Below are 24,514 nucleotides of genomic sequence, written 5' to 3'. Positions count from 1 at the left end.
TTTCTTCACAGACCCACTCTCACATCCATACATGACTACTGGAAAAACCATAGCCTTGACTAGATGGACCTTTGTTCACAAAGTAATGTCTCTGCTTTTTAATATGCTGTCTAGGTTGGTCATAACTTTCCTTCCAAGGAGTAAGTGTCTTTTAATTTCATGGCTGAAATCACCATCTGCAGTGATTTTTGGAGCCCCAAAAAATAAAGTCAGCCACTGTTTCCACTGGTTCCCCATCTATTTGCCATGAAGTGATGGGACCGGATGCCATGATCTTAGTTTTCTGAATGTGGAGCTTTAAGCCAACTTTTTCACTCTCCTCTTTCACTTTCATCAAGAGGCTCTTTAGTTCTTCCTCACTTTCTGCCATAAGGGTGGTGTCATTTGCATATCTGAGGTTATTGATATTTCTCCCAGCAATCTTGATTCCAGCTTATGCCCAGTGTTTCTCATGATGTACTCTGCATATAAGTTAAATAAGCAGGGTGACAATATACAGCCTTGATGTACTCCTTTTCCTATTTGGAACCAGTCTGTTGTTCCATGTCCAGTTCTAACTGTTGCTTCCTGACCTGCATACAGGCTTCTCAAGAGGCAGGTCAGGTGGTCTGGTATTCCCATCTCTTTCAGAATTTTCCACAGTTTATTGTGATCCACACAGTCAAAGGCTTTGGCATAGTCAATAAAGCAGAAATAGATGTTTTTCTGAAATTCTCTTGCTTGTTTGATGATCCAGCAGATGTTGGCAATACTGGTTTAGTGTATGATAATTCCTGATGAGCTTTTAGTAACCTATAGTATTCAAGTTACACTTATTTATTTTCAAAATTTATAAAAACCTTTTAAAATATACTCTTTTAGAATTTGGAGTGGTCACCAGTATTAGTGGCTTTGTTTCTTAGTTCTGGAACTGACCACACCCTTTTTTTTCCTTTCAAAATGTGAAAACCTGAGATGATATTTTCTCATGTTAAATATTTGTTATATGGACATTCTTCTATCAAAACAAGTGTTTTTAATGTCTGTAAGTCAAAATTACCTGTACTTGGGATCACTTACGACTGGATACTCCCGGGAATTCCCTGGTGGTCCAGCAGCTAAGACTCTGCACTCCTAATGCAGGGGACCTGGATTCAATCCCTGGTCAGGAAACTGGATCCCACATACTGTAACTAAGACACAGCCCAGCCAAAAAAATAAATAAATAAATAAAAAATAAAAAAATAAAGTGAAATCTTAAAAGACTAGATACTCCCTTACTATTTGTGGAAGAAGAACTACAAAGTTTTTCTAAAACTCCTTTTCCTTTCCTCCTGAGCATACAGCTCAGCCACATTTCCCAGCCTCCTTTGTAATTGGGTGTGGCTGAACTTAAACCAGTGCAAAAGAGGTGAATGTGATGTGTGCCACGTACAGACCTGGCTCATAAAACCATCTCTCCCCATCTTCTGGTTCAATGTCAGGTTCGTAGAGAAAGGCAGAGCCATAGGCTAAAAGGAGCCTGGATCTTGAATGACCGCGTGGAAGATTATTTGCCCACTGGCTAAGTTGGTTTGTTTGGTTTTTTTTTTTTTTTGCACTGGACTTTACCTGAATGAGAAATCAACTTTAGTGTTGAAACACTGAGATTTTTGGAGTATATATGTTAAAGCTGCTAGTGTCTTCTTATTCCAACTTGTGCTATAAGATGCCCTCCAAGAGAGAAGAAACGTGGAACTGAAGTTAGGGACTTTGTTTCACCCTTTCTTGTTTAAAGAGAATTAGTGGAGGAGGCAGAAGTAAAAGACACAGCACTTAATTACACACTGATGCTTCCTTTTTGCTCATGTTTTCTTCCCAACTGATTTATAAATTTAATGAGACATGTTGCTTTGTCTTACTTTCTCTTGTATATTTAATCTTTTGGTGGATATTTATTGAGCAATTCCAGGTGCTTTGGGGGTTTCAGAAGAAGCATAGGTAGCATAAATTATTAAATGTTATTCATTATTCAACAGTTTTTGAGAGTTCACTATGAGCTAGACACAGGGAAACATTGGTGAACAAAAGCCACAGTACCTGCCCATAAATTGGGGTATAGCAAGGAAAATAGAAATAAAGAGGCAAGACGAGTTGAGCATGACCGTGCTGTGAGAAAGAAGGACAGGATCTTCTGGGATGCACATGGAAGGGACATCTGCAGGGGTGGCAGTCAGAGAATTGTCCTCTGTTAAGGTAGTGAATACATTGAGACCACAAGGATGAGTAGGTTAGCCAGGAGAAGAGGAGACAGTGGAGACAGGAAGAGTATTCTAGGAAGAGTGAATGCACATACAAAGGCCTAGGTATGGGCTTGAAGATGGGGTTGTGTTTGGAGGGACCAGAAGGTGAGCTGAAGAGGAAGCAAGGAGAAGATGAGCATGAGAGGAGGAACTCTTAATGTATGTATGTACATACTTGATAAATGCATATGGAAGACCTTGTACTCTATGTGTATGCATTTTTGTTGTTGTTCAGTCACGAAATCCTGTCGGACTCGTTGTGACTCCATGGACTGCAGCACACCAGGCTTCCCTGTCCTTCACTATCTCCTAGAGTTTGCTCAAACTCATGTCCATTGATTCAGTAATGGCATCCAACCATCTCATCCTCTTTTGCCCCCCTTCTCATCCTGCCCTCAGTCTTTTCCAGCATCAGGGTCTTTTCACATCAGGTGGCCAAAGGATTGGAGCTTCAGCTTCAGCATCAGTCCTTCCAATGAATATTCAGGGTTGATTTCCTTTAGGACTGACTGATTTGATCCCCTTGCTGTCCAAGGGACTCTCAAGAGTCTTCTCTTGTACCACAATTTGAAAGCATCAGTTCTTCAGCACTGTGCCTTCTTTATGGTCCAATTCTCACTTCCATATGTGACTACTGGAAAAACCATAGCTTTGACTATATGGACCTTTGCTGGCAAAGTGATGTCTCTGCTTTTTAATGTGCTATCTAGGTTTCTCATAGCTTTTCTTCCAAGGAGCAAGCATCTTTTCATTTCATGGCTGCAATCACCATCTGCAATGATTTTGGAGCCCAAGAAAATAAAGTCTGTCACTGTTTCCATTGTTTCCCCATCTATTTGCCATGAAGTGATGCCATGACTAGATGCCATGATCTTTGTTTTTTGAATGTTGAGTTTTAAGCCAGCTTTTTCCACTCTCCTCTTTCACTCATTAAGAGGCTCTTTAGTTGTCTTTGCTTTCTGCCGTTAGGGTGGTGTCATCTGCATATCTGAGGTTATTGATATTTTTCCCAGCAATCTTAATTCCAGCTTGTGCTTCATCCAGCTCAGCATCTTGCATGATGTACTCTTCATATAAGTTAAATAAGCAGGGTGACAGTATACAGCCTTGACGTACTCCTTTTCCAATTTTGAACCAGTTCATTGTTCCATGTCCAGTTCTAACTGTTGCTTCTTAACCTGCATGCAGGTTTCTCAGGAGGAGGGTAAGGTCATCCGGTATTCCCATCTCTTTAAGAATTTTCCACCAGTTATGATCCACACAGTCAAAGGCTTTAGCATAGTCAGTGAAACAGAAATAGGTGTTTTTCTGGAATTCCCTTGCTTTTTCTATGATCCAACCAATATTGGCAATTTGATCTCTGGTTCCTCTGACTTTTCTAAATCCAGCTTGTACATCTGGAAGTTCTTTCTTCACATACTGTTGAAGCCCAACTTGAAGGAGTTTGAGCATTATGTTGCTCGCATGTGAAATGAGCACAATTGTGTGGACAGTGTATGCATTTACCTAGAAGAAAATATAGCTGATTTACCATCAAGATGTCAACATTTGCAATATTTGAGTAATTTCTATTTTCCCCCTTATGTTTCACTGTTTGTTTTGAAACTGTATACAGTAAACATGTGTTACATTAGGAAGTCTGAAACTCAGAGTGTATTTTCTCCTTAGTTGTGATTGCACCTGCTGTACATCATCAGATCCTCAGAGCAGTTGTCTGAGCAAGGTGAGGTCAAGAGCTGATGCACAGTGGTGCTGGAGTGGGCTTTGCTCTGGTCCCATTCATTCTACTTCCTCTCCATTTCGTCTGCCTCCCCGGCCATTATCTAAGTACTGAGGATGGCTTTTCATGGAACTACTGACTTTAGTGCCATGTTGCATGTTCTTGTGTATATTGTTTGCAACTTGGAGAAATTGGATCCACATTCTCATGATCCTGACTGACGTAAGAGGCTTGCCACGTGCAAAAAATGGTCCTTCACTTACCGGACTATGTCATTACATCTCTCATTTCTGTGATGCTCTCATGTCCTTTGCATAGTGATTTGGCAGCAAGGGAGAGGGCTATGGATAATTTTAAAGAATGAAGTTAGGGAGGAAATAGTTTCTTATTATCCCATCAACCCACATCTTGATTGACTAGCATGTTGCTGCTTGGTCAAACCAGTGACAGTGAACACCCAAACATTTGGAAGTCTTGAAACACTGTATTAACATTGTCTAAATTGTATTGTGGCCACAAACAACCCCCCTCCCCAAATCTCAGAGGCTTGAAACAACATGAGTTTAATTGATGTGCATATTACCTATCCATCCTCATTTAGGGCTTAGCACTTTATTCAGAGACCCTGGGTGAAGAAGTGTACAATACACTTCTTCAGAAGAAGTACAATATCTCCTGTACGAGATATTGCTGGTTTGTGTCACAGGGAAGAGAGAGGTGACACCAGAGAGTACTTCTTAAAGCCTTGCCCACAGTCACTTCCTCTCACTTTGAGTGGTCATGGTGTGTCACACGGCTGATGAGGAAGAGCAGCCAATGTTTTGTCAGACACCTTCTTAGCTCTCTGAATCTTAGCTTCTGTATCTATAAGATGGAAATAAGTAAAAAATTATTCCAACTGTGGAATGTTGTGTAGCCATTGTAAAAAAGTGAGTAGTTGCCCTTAAAAAAAATGAGTTGACCTGGAGAAAAGCCCATAATATAACGCAAGTTATACAGTAATGTGTATAACTTGGTCTCATTTTTGCATAAATTAAAAACCCTATATCTGAGCATATTTGTTTACATGAGAATATTAATAAGAGCAGCGAATGTTTACAGAATGCTTACGTCACATGCCCATCCTGGGCTAAGTGCTTTTCACATGCATTTGCTCATTTAATCCTTGCAAAACCCAGAAAAAGGAGTAGAACATTATTAATAGAATGAATGGTTTTTGTTAGCTATCTTACTTGGGGGTGGGATGAGAGAGATTTTATTTACTTTTAAAAGTAAATGATTCCTGTACATTGTTACTGATCACCATAGGTGGATTAGTCAACTTTTGTGATGAAAGAAACCACAGTAACACATGAGTGCAAAGTATTTTGTTTTCTGCTTACGGGTCTGCAGTCAGCTGAGGCAGCATAGCCTTTCAAGGCCCTGCCTGGCTTTCTTTCCTCCCACTGCGTCTGCCTCCCCTGCAGTTTTCTGAGTGGTGATGATGACTTTTCCTGGAAGTGCTGACATTAGCGCCGTGTTGTGTGTGCTCAGGTGCAACCTTGAGAAGCGGTGCTGAGGGTCAAGTTCAGGTCTGTTCCATATGCCTCATCTTAGAACCCATCCTGGAGAGGCAGAATCTTCCAGGGGTCTGTCCTTCTCATGATAGAGGTGGGGGCAAACGGACACGTGGGAAGCTTGTGGAGGCCCAGGTTTGGAACTGGCCTGATGCCATTTTGACCCACATTCTATTAGCTGAAGCAAGTCACATGACTGAGTCCAGTAGTGGTGGAGCTGGAAAGTCATAGAGGTTTGGAAAGAGAGAGTGAATATTCACTGTATAGTAATCTACCATCAACATTCATTGCCTTCTTAGTTAAAAAATAAAGTGAGGAAAAAAAATAATAAAGTGAGGAAAAGAATATTTACCAGGGATAGTTTAAATTGTGTTTAATGTATTACAAAGTCACTTTATACATTTCTTAAAAATACAAACTCCGTATCTACAATTATAATGAGCACAGTGATATTAAGATGGATGTTTAATTAGCCAGAGAACATGTTGCCTAGTAGGGCAGGTAGGCCTTTACACCAGTTGGCTTATGCTGCCCGTGGTGTAACATTCTGAGCATAATTCGGAGAGTGTTTAATGGCCCTGTGTATACATCACTGCTACTTGTGTGGCCATTTGCAATCCAAAGAACTTAAATCATAGAATCACAGACTCTTGGGCCTGGAAGGCTCTAGTGCCTCTGGTAGGCAGGTGCCTCTTAACTTATATGAACAGCTGCTTTTGCCAGTTATAGTCATTCTTGACTGTGTGTCTCACATTCCTGGAAAACGGTTATGGAATCAAAATTCTTTCAGGTAGCCCATGGGGACAGGGAGAGCCCCCAGCTATCACTTACCTGAGTGGCCAAAATAGGATGGAAACCTAAATGTCTTGAGTGGGCCCAGGCCTCTTATCTTGTTTCTCTGCATAACATGAACAATCAAGCATATGGAGCATTTGGGAATAGTCACTAGACCATGAAACTAACGCTACTCTCTCTTTAAAAAGTATATTAAGCCTCCTTGTTTTATTGTTTCCTCTGTCTTAAGAGAACCCAAGTACTGCTTAGACCAACTACCTCTGAGTCATGCAATGAAACGCTGTTGGCACAGACTCTGAAATGAAGAGAAGCATGTTAAATTTCCTAAAACACTGCCTAGGGAATCATGCCTGGTCCCAGACTCCATAAGCAGGACAGTCAGAGACTCCCAGGGGTAGAATTCATCCAGGGCACGAGTCTCCCTCTCGTGCCCGCTTTCCTTTCTTAGTCTGATCTGTCTAACTTCTTTTCTTCTCCTTGGTTTCAGACTTGCTCTTCCTCACTAGCTTGTGAGCTCCTTGAGGGAGGGCTCTGTCTTAATTCATTGATGTGCTCTGAGGATCCACACAGGGGTCCTGGAGCAGAATAGTTGCATCACAGTTGAACCTCTGTCTGTAGATAAAGAAGAGCCCAGAACTCACTGAAGGGTCCCTGGGCGCATCTGAGGGCATCCAAACCACTGGGCCACCTTGAGATGAGGTGGAGGCACCTTCCCCATAAGGACAAGAACCATGTCTCATTCAGCTCTATCCCTATCGTCCCTGTTGCTCCGAAGTGAAGCAGGGACTCCTCAGCAGGTCCCGGCCCCACTTTACCTATGAGAAGTCCACAATGGGGCTAGCAGCACATCCTCCTCCTCACTCCTCCTCCCTCCCTTGCTTCCTTCCAACAAATATTTACCAGGCCCCTATCCCATATCAGGCACTACAAGGTCCTGAGGATGAAATGGTGTGCAAGAAAGACATGGAATCTGCCTTCATGGTGCTCCCATGTTGCTTGGAGATTAAGGTTACTTCACTTCTGGAGCCAAGTTACCTGTTTCTGCTACCTGTCTCTGTCTTTTACCCACTGTATGAACTTGGCCAAATTCATCTCTGAATCTCTGTTTCCTTACCTGTAAAATAAGGCTCATAATAGAACCCAATTCAGAGAGTTGTTATGAATATTAAATGAATGGACATAAAAAATACTTAGAATAGTACCTGACCCAGTAAGTGCCCAATAAATATTAACTGTAATCACTAGTATTATAGTTGCTGCCTATAGATAATAAACACATGCATATAAAATCACAATAAGCTATAAGTATTATGAGTGAAAAGAACAAAATAACCTGGAACTCTGTGGTTCTAACTAACTCTGTAGTTAGTAGACTATGCAAACGTTATCTGATAGGGGAGTGGGGAGATCATGGAGCCTGGGGACCTGAAAGATTTCTATACATTTGTGATGTGAAAGAAGATTAACAGTGGGAAACTTCTTAAAGAGGGTTATCTAAAAGGGGCTCTCTGAAGAGCGACTACGATATAAAGGATATAAGTGCTGACTTCTGAAGGAGGAGGGTAGTGTGGGAGGGGCATTCCAGCAGAGCAAAGGCAGGAAAGAGCCATCACCAGTGGCCAGGTGTTGAGGAACTCCGCCTACGGGTTCTGCACTTGGCCAGTCTCGTCAAAAGATCCTGTTTCCAGTTGGTTGTTTTTAGTGTCTACTGTATTGGGAGCCTTCAGTGGTGGCTTTCAAGTACTGGTACTAACACAGCCTGAGGAATCTAGAACTCCATATCTTTTCAGGCTACTGTGACCCCTTCTACACGGTCAAGCTAACCAGGCCATTGTTTATTGTTTTTTTTTTTTTTTTTTTTTTGGCCAGTGGCATGGCAGTCCTAATTCCCTGACCAGGGATTGAACCTGTGCCCTCTGCAGTGGAAGCATGGAGAATTAACCACTGGACCTCCAGGGAATTACCCAATTATTTATTTCTTAGGTTACACTTGAGCAGATTAAAGAAAGGAAACATAATGAGCATGCATTTCTATGTACTATGGTCTAAATTCACTCCCAGTGCCTACGTTTTAATCAGTATATGTTACCAACCACATACAAGTTGGGTAACCTTGGTTAGGTCATCTCATTTCCTATTATTTACCAATACTCACTCAATGAATACCAACTGAGCAAGAAGTATGTGCTGGTGTGATGGGGTAGAGAGGTTGCTTGGGGCCTCAGATTCTCACTAATAGCATGAAGGCTTGGGCCAGGTCACTGGTTTTCAACTGAAGTGTTCACTCCCAACTTCCATTTTATTAAATGGAGCCATACTCTTTAGTATATTGAAAAGTTTTCTCAGTTCCTGGATTGACAACTAGCAGCTGGAGAGTTTTATTATTGTGACCCAGAACTTAAGTTTTCTCTGCCTACATTGTTAGGCTATGTGAGCTTCACTGTCATAAAGACTCCGTGGAAGAGGTTGTGAACTGCTGAAACGGATGTTCTCTGAAGTCCTTTCTAGTTCTGACATTCTCTGAATTCTGTGATTATTTTCCTTTTCTCTTAGTTTCCTTTCATTTAACACCATTTTATATGCAAATTTCCAAGAGTCCATGGGGTTCTCCCCCTTATCAGCCTCAGGGATTCCCTCCTCTTTGCTTAGCACTTGCCCTATCGATTCCCGGCTCTTGATTCCCTCTCCTTTACAGGCCTTTTCAGAGCCTTCACTTCAGTGAATCCTAATTGTCTGTGTGTATATATCTCCCCACACTTAAGGTCTGTATTCCTGGCACTAGCAGGCACTCAGCAACTGTTGGAATAAATAGTGAATTCTTAATGATTATCAAGAGCTGCAGCATACACATTCATACATGTAATAACCTTTGTATCATTTGACTTCTTTTGTGAGGGTGTCAGTTTGGACAGAATTGCTAGATTCAAAGTTATAAACTGGTTTCCTGCTTTTATTACCAACCGCCAGATTGCTGTGGCTTTTGTTTTATGTAAGCACTAGTATTGCTGATAACATGTGTGGTAATTATTTATAACATAATATTAAATAATTAAATCCAAGAGTACTTCCTCTCTCTCTTCCTCTCACCCTTGTTTCTGGGTATCAATATCCTTTTTATCCCAAACTCCAGTGGTTTCTGTAAAGCCACTCTAATCAATGCTACATGCTCTGCATTTAGCCAAAGAAAAAGAAATGGGTTGTTCCAGTGCTAGGTGCCCACAATGTTTGTCTCTTCTTTGAACTCTGCACCATTTTGCAAGGTCAATATCAGCTTGGCTGGGGGTTTTCTGCTGTGTTGATGATTATGGTGACGATGATAAAGATAACTACAATAATCCCATTTTATAGATACAGAAACTAAGGCTCAGAGATGTGACATGGCTTGCCCTCAGTCACACAGCTAGGAATTTTCAAAGACAGGATTTACATCTGTTTCCAACAGAGTCAAATATGGTCTTTTCCCACAAAACTATACTGCACGGCTCCCCAAGTGGACGTATATTGTCAGAAGCCTTGTGGGAGCAGCAGGTTTGTCAAGTTCTACAGGACTGAGCTGTTTATTGCTGCTGAGGACACTCATCACTACACTAATTACATTAATTGCTGCCCACTCTGTGGCTACGTAGGTGGTTTAACAACACCTAGCAACCTGGTAATGATGCCTGGGCCTGCCTTTCTTTGTGAAAACATCTGACTGCTTTAAAAAAATGAAAAAATCCTTCCGGTGGTGGCCAAAAATAGTAATTATAGGTTCTATTGGTTGGAAGTTAGTGACTTTCTACCTTGTAGGGAAAAGGTCAAGACACTGAACTTTGACACTCCATCAGCCTCAAATGTGTGCTTGACACTTTATTTAAGGGATCTTTTATAATCCTCATGATAGCTTAAAGGTAGGTATTATTCTTATTTTGTTTCTAAGGGAACCCAGTCACCTGCTTGGGTTCACATAGCTGGAAATGGGTTTAGAAGTGCTGGAGGACAAATTTAGCCTCCACACATTACCCTATACCATAGCACCTCTCAACAGGAGACTTTTTGCTTCTGATGCTTGGAATTGAATTACATACCAGCGGGGCAGAGTCTGTATTTCCAGAGAGGAAGCAAGGCATTGAAAATCAGTGTTTCACAGAGACCTCCATTGCTAGGGGATGATGCTAACATTTCAACCTTCTAACTCCTGTCTTGTCCCAACCTTCTCAAGGAAATGTTAGCAGAATTTTCCAGTTGACTTTTTAAGAAGTAATTTGAAGACTACATCCAGTACTTCTTGGGAATAGACAAGGTGGCTTTGGCAATTTATCATAATTGGGTAAATGACTTAGCTTCCCCAGACAGCCAGATAACAGAGGCTAATTTAGGAAGTAATTGACTTTGGAATATTGTATATGCATGCAGTTTATAGGTGTGTCCATATTATGTGTCAATAAATGTAGTGTGTAAGCATATGCATGGTGTGTGTTCTTCAGGAAGTCTTGAGGTACTGGTGTACTTAGATGATTTGGTCCCTTTTACCTATCATCTAGCCATAAACAAGGCTTAAAAATATGTTTCACTAATATTCTAAGCAACTATATTATATGATGACACAGAGTAGTGGTGAAGATATCTGGAGCTTGACCAGGGTTTGGATTTTGGCTCTGCCTTTTACCAGCTGTTGTGACTTAAGTCACTGTTAAGTGACTTGGCCATCAATTTTATCATTTCTAAAAACAGGGGTTAAAACAGTTCTGACCTCATGGGATTACTGTAAGTCAGGGAGTTTTTTTGTAATTTAATTTTTAATTGGAGGATAATTACTTTACAATATTATAATGGTTTCTGCCATACATCAACATGAATCAGCCATAGATAAACATATGTCCCCTCTTCTTAAACCTCCTTCCCCCTTCCACCCCTCTTGGTTGTCACAGAGCACCAATCAGGGAGATTTTTTAGGGCAGGGACTATGTCTGTACACTTCTCTGCACCCAGTCAGAATGAGGTTTGGAAAGAACAGGCTTTGGAGTCAGACAATTCCTCAACTTTGATTGTAGCACTCTCATACTGACTGTGTGACCCTGGAGGAATTACTTAACTTTTCTGGGCCTCAGATTCCTCAACTATGAAATAGAGGCTCATTATTCCCACCTGAAATGATTGTCACATGATGAGGTGGGACCTATGGAGACCTAGTACCTCGGATAGCGCATTGGAGGTATCTGTTTTCCTTTTTCCCATCCCAGAGGCTGACATTCAGGATGGCTGTGTTCTTGTTTGATATGTAAAACACATTCTTTTCTCTCATGCATGTGTTAGTCGCTCAGTCGTATCTGACTCTTTGAGACCTCCTGGACTGTAACCCCCAAGCTTCTCTGTCCATGGAATTCTCCAAATAAGAATACTGGAGTGGGTTGCCATTTCCTTCTCCAAGGGGATCTTCCTGACCAAGGGATCAAACCCAGGTCTCCTGCACTGCATGAGGATTCTTTACTGTTCTGAGCCACCAGGAAGCCCCTTTTCTCATACTCCATCTTTATTTTCTCCTTCCCACCCTTTTTCTTTATTTGCCTTCCTCCCTCTTTTCTCTTTCTTTTTCGGTCAGCCTCCATCTACTGTGACTCAGCCCCTCTATCCAGGGTTACCTGGTCCCTGGATTGTGGCAGCAGCTCTCCCTGGCCTCCTCCATCCTCCTGTCCATCCAGCACTCTGTGATCGTATTCTCCACACAGGGTCTCCTTTCATAACCTGACCCAGACCTTGTTACTCCTCTATGCCACTCCTTCCAGTAGCTTCTGATCACACTGAGAGCAGTCTGTGGCCCTCACCATGGTCCAAAAGGCTATGTGTGTGTGAACTGTCTTCTGGAAAGCTCTCTGATCTGGCTTCCTAGCACTTTTAACTCTGCCCCAGCATCAAAAGCCTTCTGACTATTATGGGAACTTTCCAAGGACATTCCAGCTTTGGGTCTTTTATAAGTGCCGTTCTGTCTCCCTCCAAACAGCTATAGAGTTTATTCTCACTTCCTCACACCTCTGTCCACATGTCACCTTATCAGAAAGGTCCGTGATGACTTTACATAAAATAACACCCCCAATCACTCTCAGTCCTCCATTTTATTTATCTCCTCACTTTTCATGGACAGATTCTAGATTTATTCCTTTACTTTTGATTGCCTCTCTCCCCACAATGGAAGGTAAGCTCTATAAGAACAGACTTTGTTTTCTTTTCTGCTGTGTCCCCAGAGCCCAACACATAGTAGGTGCTCGATTAATATTTGCTGAGTCGATGAATGTGTGTGGCCTCTGTATGAAATGACAGGGAAGAGCCTGCATAGATGTTCCAGGTGATTCCAGCCCTGCTCACTGACCAGTATTTATTGTACCCAAGCCAAGGTGATGAGCAGTGAAGAGGTAAATCAGGTGGTCTTTTAAGGACCCACCCCTTCACATATGCAACTTCAAGACCAGATCTGTCTCATCTGTAGCAGTGACTTATCTGGTTTTACACTGCTTCATGCAGAGTTGCACTATTGTCTGGAATTCTCATGGCAGCTCTGCAATATGATTAGTTTTGCTCATATAGATAATGTATCCATCATAGATAAAGATCACTCATTTTTTTTACTCATGTTTTATGTTTAGCATACTACCACAAACTGAAAGTTAGAGATGTAATATCTGCTTATTCCCAGACTATGAAAACAAAAACACAAAGTCTGCTAGCACTGAATCACTCTTAGCCACCTGATCTCTCTCTGCCTTCACCCTCCTGTCCTGATTCTGTTCCTGTAAAGTATGGTAGCTTAGTGGAGGGCAGAGTTGTACTGGGGGTCCCGACACCACCCCATATTCACTGTGAGATCTCGAGCACTTACCCTCCCTCCCTGACCCTCATTATCCTCTGTGAAATGGGCTTTGACAACAGGTACTCAGCACTATGTGCTGAATGAAAGATGGCAAAATGTAACACTGAGGAAGAATAGTAGCCGATGGTGAACCCTCAGTAGCGCTCGTGCCTCCCATGAACACTGATTTACACGACTGTGATGTAAACTTACCTTGGCTTTGGTCAGCCTTTGGGATAGACAACCCAGCTAAACACGGAGACAAGGCCTTTTGGAATCGGTACTGCATAAGGCTTTCATAGAGGTCCTATTGTTTGCATGTTCAGTCAATTAGTTGTGTCCGACTCTTTGCGATCCCGTGGACTGCAGCATGCCAAGCTTCCTTGTCCTTCACTATCTCCTGGAATTTGCCCAAACTCATGTCCATTAAGCTGGTGATGCCAGCCATCCATCTCATCCTCTATTGCCCCCTTCTCCTTTTGCCCTCAGTCTTAGCCAGCATCAGGGTCTTTTCCAGTGAGTTGGCTCTTCACATCAAGTGCCAAAATATTGGAGCTTCAGCTTCAGCATCAGTCCTTCCAATGAATATCTAGGGTTGATTTCCTTTAGGATGGACTGGCTTGATCTCCTTGTGGTTCAAGGGACTCTCAAGAGTCTTCTCTGTTTGCATGGCAGGGTGGAAGATTCTGGGGTGGAAGATTCTGGGGCAGGCAGGCAGGCAGTGAAAGGCATGGTTCTGCTCCAGTTAGTTTCCCAGGGCTGCTGTAACAAATGCCACAAGCTTTGTGGCTTTGAACAACAAAAATTTCTTCTTGCATAATTCTAGAGGTCAAAAAATCAAGGTGTTAGTTATCAGGGCTGCACTCCCTCTGAAGGTTCTAAGGGAAGATCCCTTCTTTGCTGCTTCCAGCTTCCTGTGACTCCTGATAACACTTGGCTTGGGGCAGCATCTCTCTAATCTCTGCTTCAATCCCTGCCTACCTTCCATCCCTCCCCTCTAGGTATTTCTGTGTCTCACATCACCCTCTCCTTTCTAAGTCACTAGTCACTGGATTTAGGGCTAACCCTAAATCCACAATGAGATCCTTAATTTAGTTTTACCCACAAAACCCCTATTTCTAACAAGGTCATATTTCCAAACACTGGGGCTTGGACATATCTTTTGGGGGCAGGGGGGGACACAGTTTGATCTAATACAGTTTCTTCGAGAATTTCAGATTAGGCAAAGGGACAGAATACACACAGCTGAGCAACCAGAGTTTCAAGTAAAGAGCAAAACAAACCCTTCTGGAAGATGGGTAGGGGTTTGATTCATTCATTCTTTGATCCAGCAACACTGCTGAACCCCTGCTGAGCTGGGTGCAAGGAAGTAAAAATGATAAGGTGACCACCAGCTGGTGGGGAGGGTGGTGGTGGTGGTGAGAGGGGGTGTGTGGGGGATGGGTAACAGGTAGAGAGTAACAGGTGTTTCCAGCTCAGCATGGTAGGGCTCGGAGGACGTGGACCCTGAAGCTGTGGATGCTTAGCAGAAAGTCTGGAGATCTGGAGAGCTCTGTAGGCATGGTGGTCAGAGAAGTCTTCCTGGAGGAGGAGAGGCAGTATCTCACAGGAGACCTGCAGGATGAGGGAGTAGGAAGCAGCCATGTCCAAAGAGGAAGGAGTTCTAGGGAGAAGAAAAGGAATCCACAGGAAGCCCTGAGGATTCTCCACAAAGCAGGGGGTGTGGGCTAAGGAGGCAGGCAAGGGGTCAGATTGGACAGGGTGCTATAAGCCATCCAGAGAGTAGTGGAGAGATAGACATGTCTGTCTATTAAAAATAAAAATTAGAGAAAGCCTGTAATGGAAATGATTTTGTAGTATATTTAAAAATTATATTTATCTTGTGTTTCTTTTTTTAAGAAGTATAACATGTACGCAGAAAAGTTCACAAGTTATAAGAGTGCAGCTTGATGAATAAGTGTATAGCCCTGTGTGTACACCACTTAGGTTGTTGGTTTGTCAGAGAAGAGGCAGAATAGAGAAGAGTTTATGATGGGTCAATGACTCAGAATTCCTCTTCTTTGTCCTGTGGAGAAGTGACCCCCATAACAGGAAGAAGCAGGGATCTGGATGAGGAAGACTCCACTTTGAGCTCCATATCTGGTATTCCCCTGTGGTGTGATCTCAGGCAAGTGGCTATACTTCTCTTATCCTTGGTTTTACCATCTGTGGAATGGGCTAACAGTGTCTGCCTCACCAAGACGGCATGAAGGTGAAACAGCACGAAGTTGAGGAAGGTTCTCTGTGTTATGCAAAATATAATTCTCAAATTTGAATAAGTCTCAGATCTGGATTTCTTCCCTTTATTGTCTTCCTTGTCCTCCTGACAATGTTTCAGATAAATGAGGAGGGGAGTAGAGGGAGAGTTACTCTTTTGGCAGCACTGTTTTTGTTTGTTTGTTTTGTTTCCCATTCTGATATATCTATTCCAGATCTGGACTGTCAATCCTGTGCCCTTCTTTATCTTCACTCTTCTTGCTCATTATAGTCCTTCTCACCCAACTAGGCTCAAAGAGGCAGAGGGAAGAAGGAGGGGTTTAGGGCCATGGCAAAAAGTTTGAGGATAAAGATAAATCCAGTGCTCCTTTCCTAGCCTTCACTGAGGAGCTGCTGTCTCTAGCTCTGCCAGGGCATTTGGGATCATGGGTGGGAGGTGGGGAGATGTGGAAGGGAGACAACATTCACATTCAGATCGTCTCCTGGCTCACTTGATGAGGTAAAATGGAAACAGGTCCATAACAGTAAAATCAGTTAAGGTCAAGATCTTACTGTTAAGAGGCAAAAAGCCCCTAAGGAGCTGAGAAACAGAAAAAAGGTAAAACACCATAAAGAAGGTGAGTCCAGCACTGGACTCTCCCCCTCTCCTCCCTTTTCAGATTCTTGGCATTTCTGCAATAAATACCTTTAAGCATCTGTTGCATACCAGACCATTCTTTTACATACATTGTCTTATACGATCCTTGAAACAAGACCAAAAGTTAAGAATTGTGAATACTTTGTTTCAGATGAGAGGGACTGAGATGCCTAGAGACGTGCTCAAGATCATACCACTGTTAAAAGAAGGAAACAGCTCTGAACCCCCATTCACCCAGCTTCAAAGCATCTGCTCTTTCCATTCTGCTCTACTGTTTCACTGAATGTACGTGGAAGGGTGCCACGCATTTTATCTGGCTGCATCGCATTGCATGCATTTTTAGTATTTGTGAGCACATGTCAACAGGCATGTCGACGTGCCTGCTAGGTGAGTCGTAATGATTGCATTTTGAGTGCTAACTGCATTTTTTGCTGGCAAAGCCTGCCTCAAGGAAAACAGGAAAGGCAGCACAGAAGCCCACTGCGTGGGAGGCCAGATGCATGGTGAGGCTGGTCCGTGAACAAACCGATGGGAAGTGGCCCTGGGTGGCCCCAGTGGAACTTTACTTTGCTGCGGGGAGGAGGGGTTGGGGTGGGGTGGGAAGCTGAGTTGTTCCATGACTATTCTATTTCCAAAGCACAATTCATTTCCCATTCTTTTTTTCTTTCTTTTTTTTTTTTAAAGGAGCTAATATTTGTTTGGCACTCATTATGGGCCTGGGGGGCATCCTGGAGGCTCAGACGGTAAAGAATCTTCCTGCAGTGTGGGAGACCTGGGTTCGATCTTCTTGGGAAGATCCCCTGGAGAAGGGAATGACTACCCACTCCAGTATTCTTGCCTGGAGAATTCCATAGACAGAGGAGCCTCGAGGGCTACAGTCAATGGGGTCGCAAAGAGTTGGACATGACTGAGCAACTAACACTTAACATTTATGGGCTAGGCATGGTACTGGGCACTTTACATCTGTGATATCACTGAACTCCCACAAACCCTGCCAAGGGCCTCCATCAGTGCCCTGTGTGGCCCAGGAGACAGATTCAGGAAGTTGGGGCCATCTCCCCAAGATCACTCAGTTGGTGTGGAGCAGAGCAGGGGCTCCCACCCAGTGCTGTCCAAACAACAGGTTACATTGACATTTTAAGGTTATTCGTGGGACATTTTATTCTTCACTAAAGTTATAAATGATCTCTAATTCATGAACCAGGATGCTGGCATGCTGACTCTGCCCCTGCTCATTTAGAGAAAGAAGTGCTTTATCTTTTCATTCTTGAGTAACTGGGCTGTTTTGTCTTAGAGATATAAATCTTCACCCCAGGTCACTTAAGTGTGATGTCTGGAGGTACAACAATGGCCACCCTAGCTCATTTGGCCCTTTCTCTCTTTTTCTTTTTTTCCCCTAAGGCACTGGCCTCCTTTTAAGACTGTCCCCTACCATCACCATAGTTATGTTGTTGCTGAGGCAGCATTAGCCATGACCAGGACCTGTGGCCTGTACGAGCCTGTGGTCAGAGACAGCTGGTGTGGCGAGGGTCCAAAAGGGACCTTTGAGATTTGTGATGGGCTCTAATAGTCTTCCAAAGCCCCCTGGCCCCACTCGGCAGTGCCCCTCATAGAAAGTAGATGTCCTCAGTGTCATATTTGAACATTTAAGATAAGCATTTGGGCCACCAGCCCCCTTTTAGAGTAGATGGCAATTTTGAATACCTGAACGATATTGATTAACACCTTAATGGTCTTCATATTTTGCACTGGACACACAGATTAACCAGATCTTCCAGAAGCAAGATGAATAATAAAGATGAAAGTCCTTGAAATCCTAGAGCCTGTCTTTTCAACTCTCTTTCAAGGCCCATAAAAGCAGAGAGCAGTGGGGAGAGAGAATGGGGTAGAAGGAGCTCTGAACACAGGCTGTGATAGGAAAAGCCCGGGATTCCAGCTGTGTGACGTTGGGTACACTCCACTCACCTCTCTGAGCCCCACTTTTCTTTTCTGCCATTTGGCAATGCTCTCCCTTCCCTGCTCCCAGCTCCAGGTGACTGCCGTGAGAATTAGAGAAGAATATGTTCCTGGAGGCGGCATAACAACCCACTCCAGGATTCTTGCCTGGAGAATCCCCATGGACAGAGGAACCTGGCAGGCTGTAGTCCATAGGGTTGCAAAGAGTCGGACACGACTGAGCGACTAAGCATAGCACAGCATGTTTATGGTTTGGAGTAGGGTCCCAATACAGAGAAGGTGCTGAGACAAAAGTCCGGAGGCCTGAGCTATCCCGTAGATCTTCCCTACACTTTGTATCTCCTTCTTCTGGGTCTTCTTTTCTGTAGAATGAAGGATTTAGAGTAAGTTTTATTTCCTCTGGGTTCCCCTTTGATCTAACATGCCGTGATTCCTATCTCTAAGTGGAGGATTAACTTTTAAGAGATGAATGGAGCTTTAGTATTCAGCTGTTCAACAATCATTTCATTAAAGGCCAACCATGTGTCAAGCATAGTGCTAGGTGATGAGTGTGTGTGTGTGAGAGAGTTGCTCAGTCATGTCTGACTCTTTGCGACCTCAAGGACTGTAGCCGGCCAGGCTCCTGTGTCCATGGGATTCTCCAGGCAAGAATACTGAAGTGGGTTGCCATTCCCTTCTCCAGTGGATCTTCCCAACCCAGGTATCGAACTTGGGTTCCCTGCATTGCAGGCAGATTCTTTACCATCTGAGCCACCAGGTGATGGGTATAGAGTGACAAACAAAACAGATGCAGCCCCTGCCTTCTTGTCTAGTATGAGATAGCTGGAGGAGCTTCCTCATCTCAGATAGTTGGAGAAGTGCCAGGACTGCAAGGGGAACACTGTTAGCTGAAAAAGCAGTGTAATAGAGGTAGGAGATGGGCAGATAGTCATTGAATCAATAAATCAATGCAAGCACCTTAGTGAAGCTCTTGGGGTGGAGTCGAAGAGCAGCTCCTCGGAGTCAGGAAAGGCTGTGGGTGCTCCATCCAAAGGCGTGTGTAATTGCTAAATAGTTTGTTTGTTGAGACACCTGAGAACAGGAGGATCTGCTCCTACCTGCCTGGCTCCCAAGGGGGCCATTTACTGGGAACAAGGACTTTTCCCCAGAGGTGGAGACAGTACAGATGCTGCAACCCAAGGGAAAAGAGAGGAGTGGCCAGAGAAAAACGCCAACGTTAGGATGACATTTGGGTCAAGTCCAGAAGATCCCTTGAAGTTATGAGTTTCATCTATATCCCTTTTGAGAGAGAACCTGGGGTCCAGTTGGTGCCTAAAGCTACATGAGAGCTGGCTCCAGAGCCACAGTCAGGAGGCTGTCTGGGGAGATGGAAAGAACCTGGGCTTAGGAGCTAGAGATTAACTTGGGTTTGAAGGCTGTGGAACTTTGAGCAAATCACTTAACCTCTCTGAACCAGCTTCCTCATGTGTTAAGCAGACATCATAATGTTGTCCTCTCTAAGGTGTCATAAGATATAAGCTGTCTCAGGCACCTAAAATCAGTCCCTGCAACTAACTGTAGACTTGATGATTGGTATTCATAAATATTCCATTATCAGGACCCAGCATCTGTTTCTGTAAAATGTGGAGAGGCAGTGCTAAGAACAATTTCAATAAGACAACTTAGAAGGAGGTTTTATTATCTTTAATATAAGTAAAACAGTGAAACAAGATGGGATTTAGAAGAATTTATCTCTAGCTCAATTCACCCACTAACCAGCTGTCTGACCTAAGATAGGTATTTTTGCCTTCTTTGAGACTTGGTTTTCTCCTCTGTTAAATGGAGACGATCTTCATGCTCAACATTTTCTCATCCATCCATTAAATTTTTATTGAATGCGTGTTATGAGCCATACCATGCTTGGTGCTGAGGACACCGTCCCTAACCCTAAGGAGCTCACCATCTAGTGGGAGAGACTGTTGAACAGATACTTACAAGAGAGTGTAGTCAGGCTTAGCCCTGTCTGAGTGGACAAGGAGGGCTTCCTGGAGGAGGTGACATCTAGCTGAGAGCTGAAGGATAAATAGTATTTAACCACATAAAAGTAGGAAAGGAAGTGAGGAGCTGGGAAGGGCATTCCAGGAAGAAGGAATTGCATATGCAAAGGCCAGGAGATCAGTAGAATCAGCAGATGTGATAATGTGACTGGCTGAGTCTGCCTTTCCTCAGTGTGGACTCTAAAAAGGCAGTGGGAGACCACTGAGAGATTTTAAACAAGAGAGTTGGAATAACATAGTCACATTTGCACTTTAGCAAGAGCACTCAGGGTTGAATGCGCATGTGTCAAGCTTTATTGTGGACACATAATTATTATTGGGATAAGCTGATTCTTTCCTCCTCCTTTCCCTGACCACAGAAGATGGCTCACGGAAGATGAAATAACCCTCATGAGCATGCCTGGTGTAAGGTCTGGCACACAGTAGCTGTCCAGTTATAATCCCCCCTTTGAAAGAACAGTCCCTGAAAGCAGGATGCCCAGCATGAAGTGCAGGCTGGGGCAAGAAGGCTGAGGGTGTGGCTGCCTGCATTTCTGGCTGGCGTTCTGGTGGAGCCCACAGGATCTAGGTCAGAGGAAGCGCCCCAGACAGTTCAGTCTTAACCAGCCATCCGGGGTTTCAGGGAGGGCAGATGAAGGTCAGAATAGCTCCCCTATTTCAGGAGGCCTCTCCTCCCCAGGATCCTGGTCTTGAACACTTACCAGACATGAGCCATCCTGTTAATTTGTCCAAGTCAGCTCCCTCATCTGTAAAATGGGTATGAAGTTACCTGCGCTGCCAACCACAGTGGGGGGTGGAGGGTTGGTGATTTTCGTGCAGACTGGAAGAAGTATGTGAACCACAAACAGCAAGGTAATACAATAGATTCCACTCATTAATAGCTACCATGGGCCAGACCTTGTTCTATGAAGCTGGTATTATCTTTATCCCTATCTTACAGATAAAGAAAGTGGAGTTCAGAGAAATTATGCAAATCATTCAGCGGCACAAAGTTAAGTGGCTGATGTTTTAAACACGACACCCTTATATCATAAACTGCTACCCCTTGAGAACCCACCAACTGCTCCTTGAGCTCTCAGCATGGTACAGGTACTCCAGAAAAGAGTGCAGAGACATGGAAGGAAGAAGGAAAAGAGCAGTGTTTGAAGCCTGAAAAAGTTTTTCCTAAAGCTTCCTGACCCCACCTCTAACCAACTCAGGGTCTTCTCCCAGAGGAACTCCAGGAAATGGTTCTTTGCCCTTATTAAAATGATCTGTTTGTTACCTCCCTGACTCACTAGGCTAGAACTGATGAGGGCAGGTTCTGTGTCTGGGTCATGGTGATCTCCCCAGGGCCTAGCACAGTGCCTGGCACTCAGTAAATATGTGTGAATAAATTCTATTTGAAGAGTTTTTTGCCCAAGCTTTCCTCTTGGCCATGAGGTCTAAAACAGAGGAGCCAGGCTTCCATGAAAGTCCCCAAGAACACTGGGCACATGAGGATGGAGGGCCAGTGACAGTGCCACCCCCAGGCCAAGCCTGACACTGGACTCCCACACCCCCTCATTGCTGGATGGACCCAGGGGGCCGGATAACTCATCCCATTCTGCTCACCTTCCCCTTGGGCCCTGATGCTGGCCGGCCCTGCACAAAGCAAGGGGCCCAGATGTCACCTGAGGAACCCTAAGGGTTTGCTGGGTAGACCTCGGTGCACAAGCCGGTGTACTGTGCCTGGTGGCTTGAGTTGGGTCCACCTGACTGATGGCTCGTTTTGTGAGTTGCCTGCGAACCAGAACAATCCTCAGGCACATTGAGCAACGGGCTTCCCTTTCTCGCCCGCGGCGGGAGCTGGGCCAGGGAAAGTGAAGAAACCTGTTCTGGGCCTCCGCTGGGGTGGGCGTGGGCGGGGCCCTGCCGGGAAAGCAGCAGCTGGACCAGTTTCCTTGGCTCCCGGACCGGATGCAGCCCCATGACTAGGACGGAGGATGGAGAAATACGTGCCCTGGGCGCACCTGTGTGTCCTCTGGGCCAACACTGGTTTTGGCAATGATAAGACTAGGGGCTCTAGGTCAGCGGTCGCCGGGCGTGCGACTTCCGGCTGCTAAATTAGGTGAGCGGGCGCGGCAGCAGCGAATCAGCTGATAGTTAGAACTGGAAGAGGCTTTGGACATCCTGTAGGTAGGTAAAGAAAAAGGAGGGAAGGGGCGGCGCCCAGAAACAGCTAGGTCATGGCACCACTGTCTGTACGTTGCGGACGCGCATTTTGCGCTTTATCCTTGCCCCCTGCCCGGGGCAGCAAGGTTGGATGAAAGGAGCCAGGGACAGAACTGTATTGGAATTCGGCCGTCCCATCTATCGGCTTTTGTGTTCTGGAGCAGGTAACTTCCCCTGCCTACCAGAGTAGGGGATCCTGCTCAAAGCGCGGTGTGAAGAGTCATGAACCGCATAGGAACAATGCCTAGCACATGAGTAGGTGCCCATAAAACGGGGTTCCCTTTCCCTTTGTTTCAGACTCAGGTCTCACTCCCAGCCAGGAAGGCGCGCCCCAGAGGCCACCCTAGGACCGTAGGGTCTGGGTGGCAGGCGTCCTGGTTTGATAATAACTCGAGAATCAATTTGGGCCTCTTTGACAAGTTATCAGATAGAATGGGACGTGTGGGAGGATTCCGAAGGCTGCCTTTGGGTCCTGTTTCTGCGATCCTAGGAGGGCATTTCAATGCATTCTTTGATTCACGTTATTTATTTATTCACAGATTCCTATCAGGCGAACCGCTTTTTACTGCCTCCCCCGGCGAAGTTCCCGGCTCGCCAACGTTTCTTTCGTCCATACAAGGCCAGCTTCCACCCGCTGCTTTTGTGTAAATAAAGCCTGGCCTTCTGCCTGCAGGTTGCAGCCAGAAGCCGGCCGATGGGGGAAGGGTTCCGAACCGGTGCGACCGCCTCAGCCCGGCGGGAGAGGCCAAGAGCCGGCCACGCTCAGCCGTCGCGCGGGGGCGGCACTCCGGGGCCCCCAGAATGAGCCGAGGGGAGAAACCCAGCACGTGAAAGTCCCCACCCACCTGCACCCTCTTCCGTGGGTCACCCCACGCGTGGCAGGCCCTTGACAAATGTCGTCCTGAATTCTCCCCACCATCCTGGGAGTATCCTCCCCATTTTATAGACGAGAGACTGAGGCTCAGCAAGTGTAAGTGGCTTGACCGAGGTCCCATAGGTGAAAAAAGTGGCAAACCAAGAAATTCTAATCGAATATATCTGGCAGCAAAACCCAGTCTTCTCCCACCCCACCGGTCACCAGCGAGCTTGTAAAGGTCTTAAGGGAGAAGAATAAAAAAAATAATAATAATAACCACACGAATCAGATTAACAGATCGTGGGGGGTTGAAAGGGCCTTCCAGAGCTGCTGGTATTTCAAACAAGTGGACTCGAACCACAGTATAAGTAACAAGACTTTTTTTCCTGGGAGACCAGTCATACTCTTTTTTTTAAAATTAAAAATATATTTATTAAAATAGATTACGATGGAGGAGAATATAATTTTCAAAATAATGGTAACTGAAGACAGAAGACTTAAATGTCAGGCTGTTTCCACCTCGCACACCTTTCGTTCGATTGCACACACATTTCTTGACATCAAGTACACAAACAGGCAAACTGAGGCCCGAAACCAGTCCCACTGACAGCCAGAGGCCGAGTGGGAAGAGAACCGAGATTTCCGGGCTCTCGGCCTGGGGTGCTTTCGGCGGGGGGCGGGGGTCCTGTTTGTAAACAGGTGTCCTCGGACAGCCACTGCCGATTTTTGTCACTCCGCCAACCGAAGGGACGATTCTGAGTAATCGCGGGCAGTCAGCGCAGCTGGGGCTAAAAGCGAAAGGGACGCGCGCGCGACGGGCCCGGGAGGGCCGCGGGTAAAGTGCCCAGGCGTCCGCGCAGGCGGGGCCGCCGCCGGGGTTCCCGTGGGGCGAGCGCGCGGTGGGCGTCCTCCCGGACCGCTCTCGGCGGCCCCGCCCCGCGCGGGAGGCGGGCGCTGCAGGCCCCGCCCCTGCTCCCAGCCCGCGGGACCCATCCCGGGCCTGGGGACCCATCCCGGGCCTGAGAACCCGGGTCCCAAACCCCTCCTTCCAACAGGGGCTAAAAGATGCAGGGGGCTTTTGACCAGCCCGTCCAGCTTCAGGTCCTGGGACCGGCGGCCCTGTCCTTGCACATGGGAACAGTCAGGTTCTTAGGCTTGAACTTAAATCCACCCCTGGTATTTGCTAACACTAAGGTCTTAAGAAAATTACTTACACTCTCTCACTCTGAGTTTCTGCATCTGTAAGATGGGAGTTAGTGACTCTTACCTCATGTAATTGCTGTGAGAAGTAAATGTGTACCTAGATGTAAAGGTCTAGAACAATAAAAAGAAAAAAAACAATTAAATGCTGTTTTACTGTTATTGCTAGGCGGGCCTGGGTGGGACTCTCAGGCCAATTCAGAACTGGATGACCTGGGCAGATGT

General features: G+C 45.0%; 1 long non-coding RNA gene across 1 annotated transcript in view; it reads left to right on the top strand.

Moving 5' to 3' along the window:
• LOC133040298 (uncharacterized) overlaps nt 1–23,897 on the top strand; it is a 32,461-nt gene extending 8,564 nt beyond the window's left edge. Inside the window, exons 2-3 of the long non-coding RNA XR_009688945.1 lie at nt 16,200–16,435; nt 22,773–23,897. This is a non-coding gene — a long non-coding RNA (uncharacterized LOC133040298). The remainder of the gene's footprint in view (nt 1–16,199; nt 16,436–22,772) is intronic.
• The last annotated feature ends 617 nt before the right edge of the window (nt 23,898–24,514 follow it).

The sequence above is a fragment of the Dama dama genome, chromosome 20 (assembly GCF_033118175.1).
Source record: "Dama dama isolate Ldn47 chromosome 20, ASM3311817v1, whole genome shotgun sequence".
In the NCBI taxonomy this organism is placed as follows: domain Eukaryota; kingdom Metazoa; phylum Chordata; class Mammalia; order Artiodactyla; family Cervidae; genus Dama; species Dama dama.
Note: the sequence above shows the minus strand (reverse complement) of the source record. Positions and strands in the feature narration are given on the sequence as shown.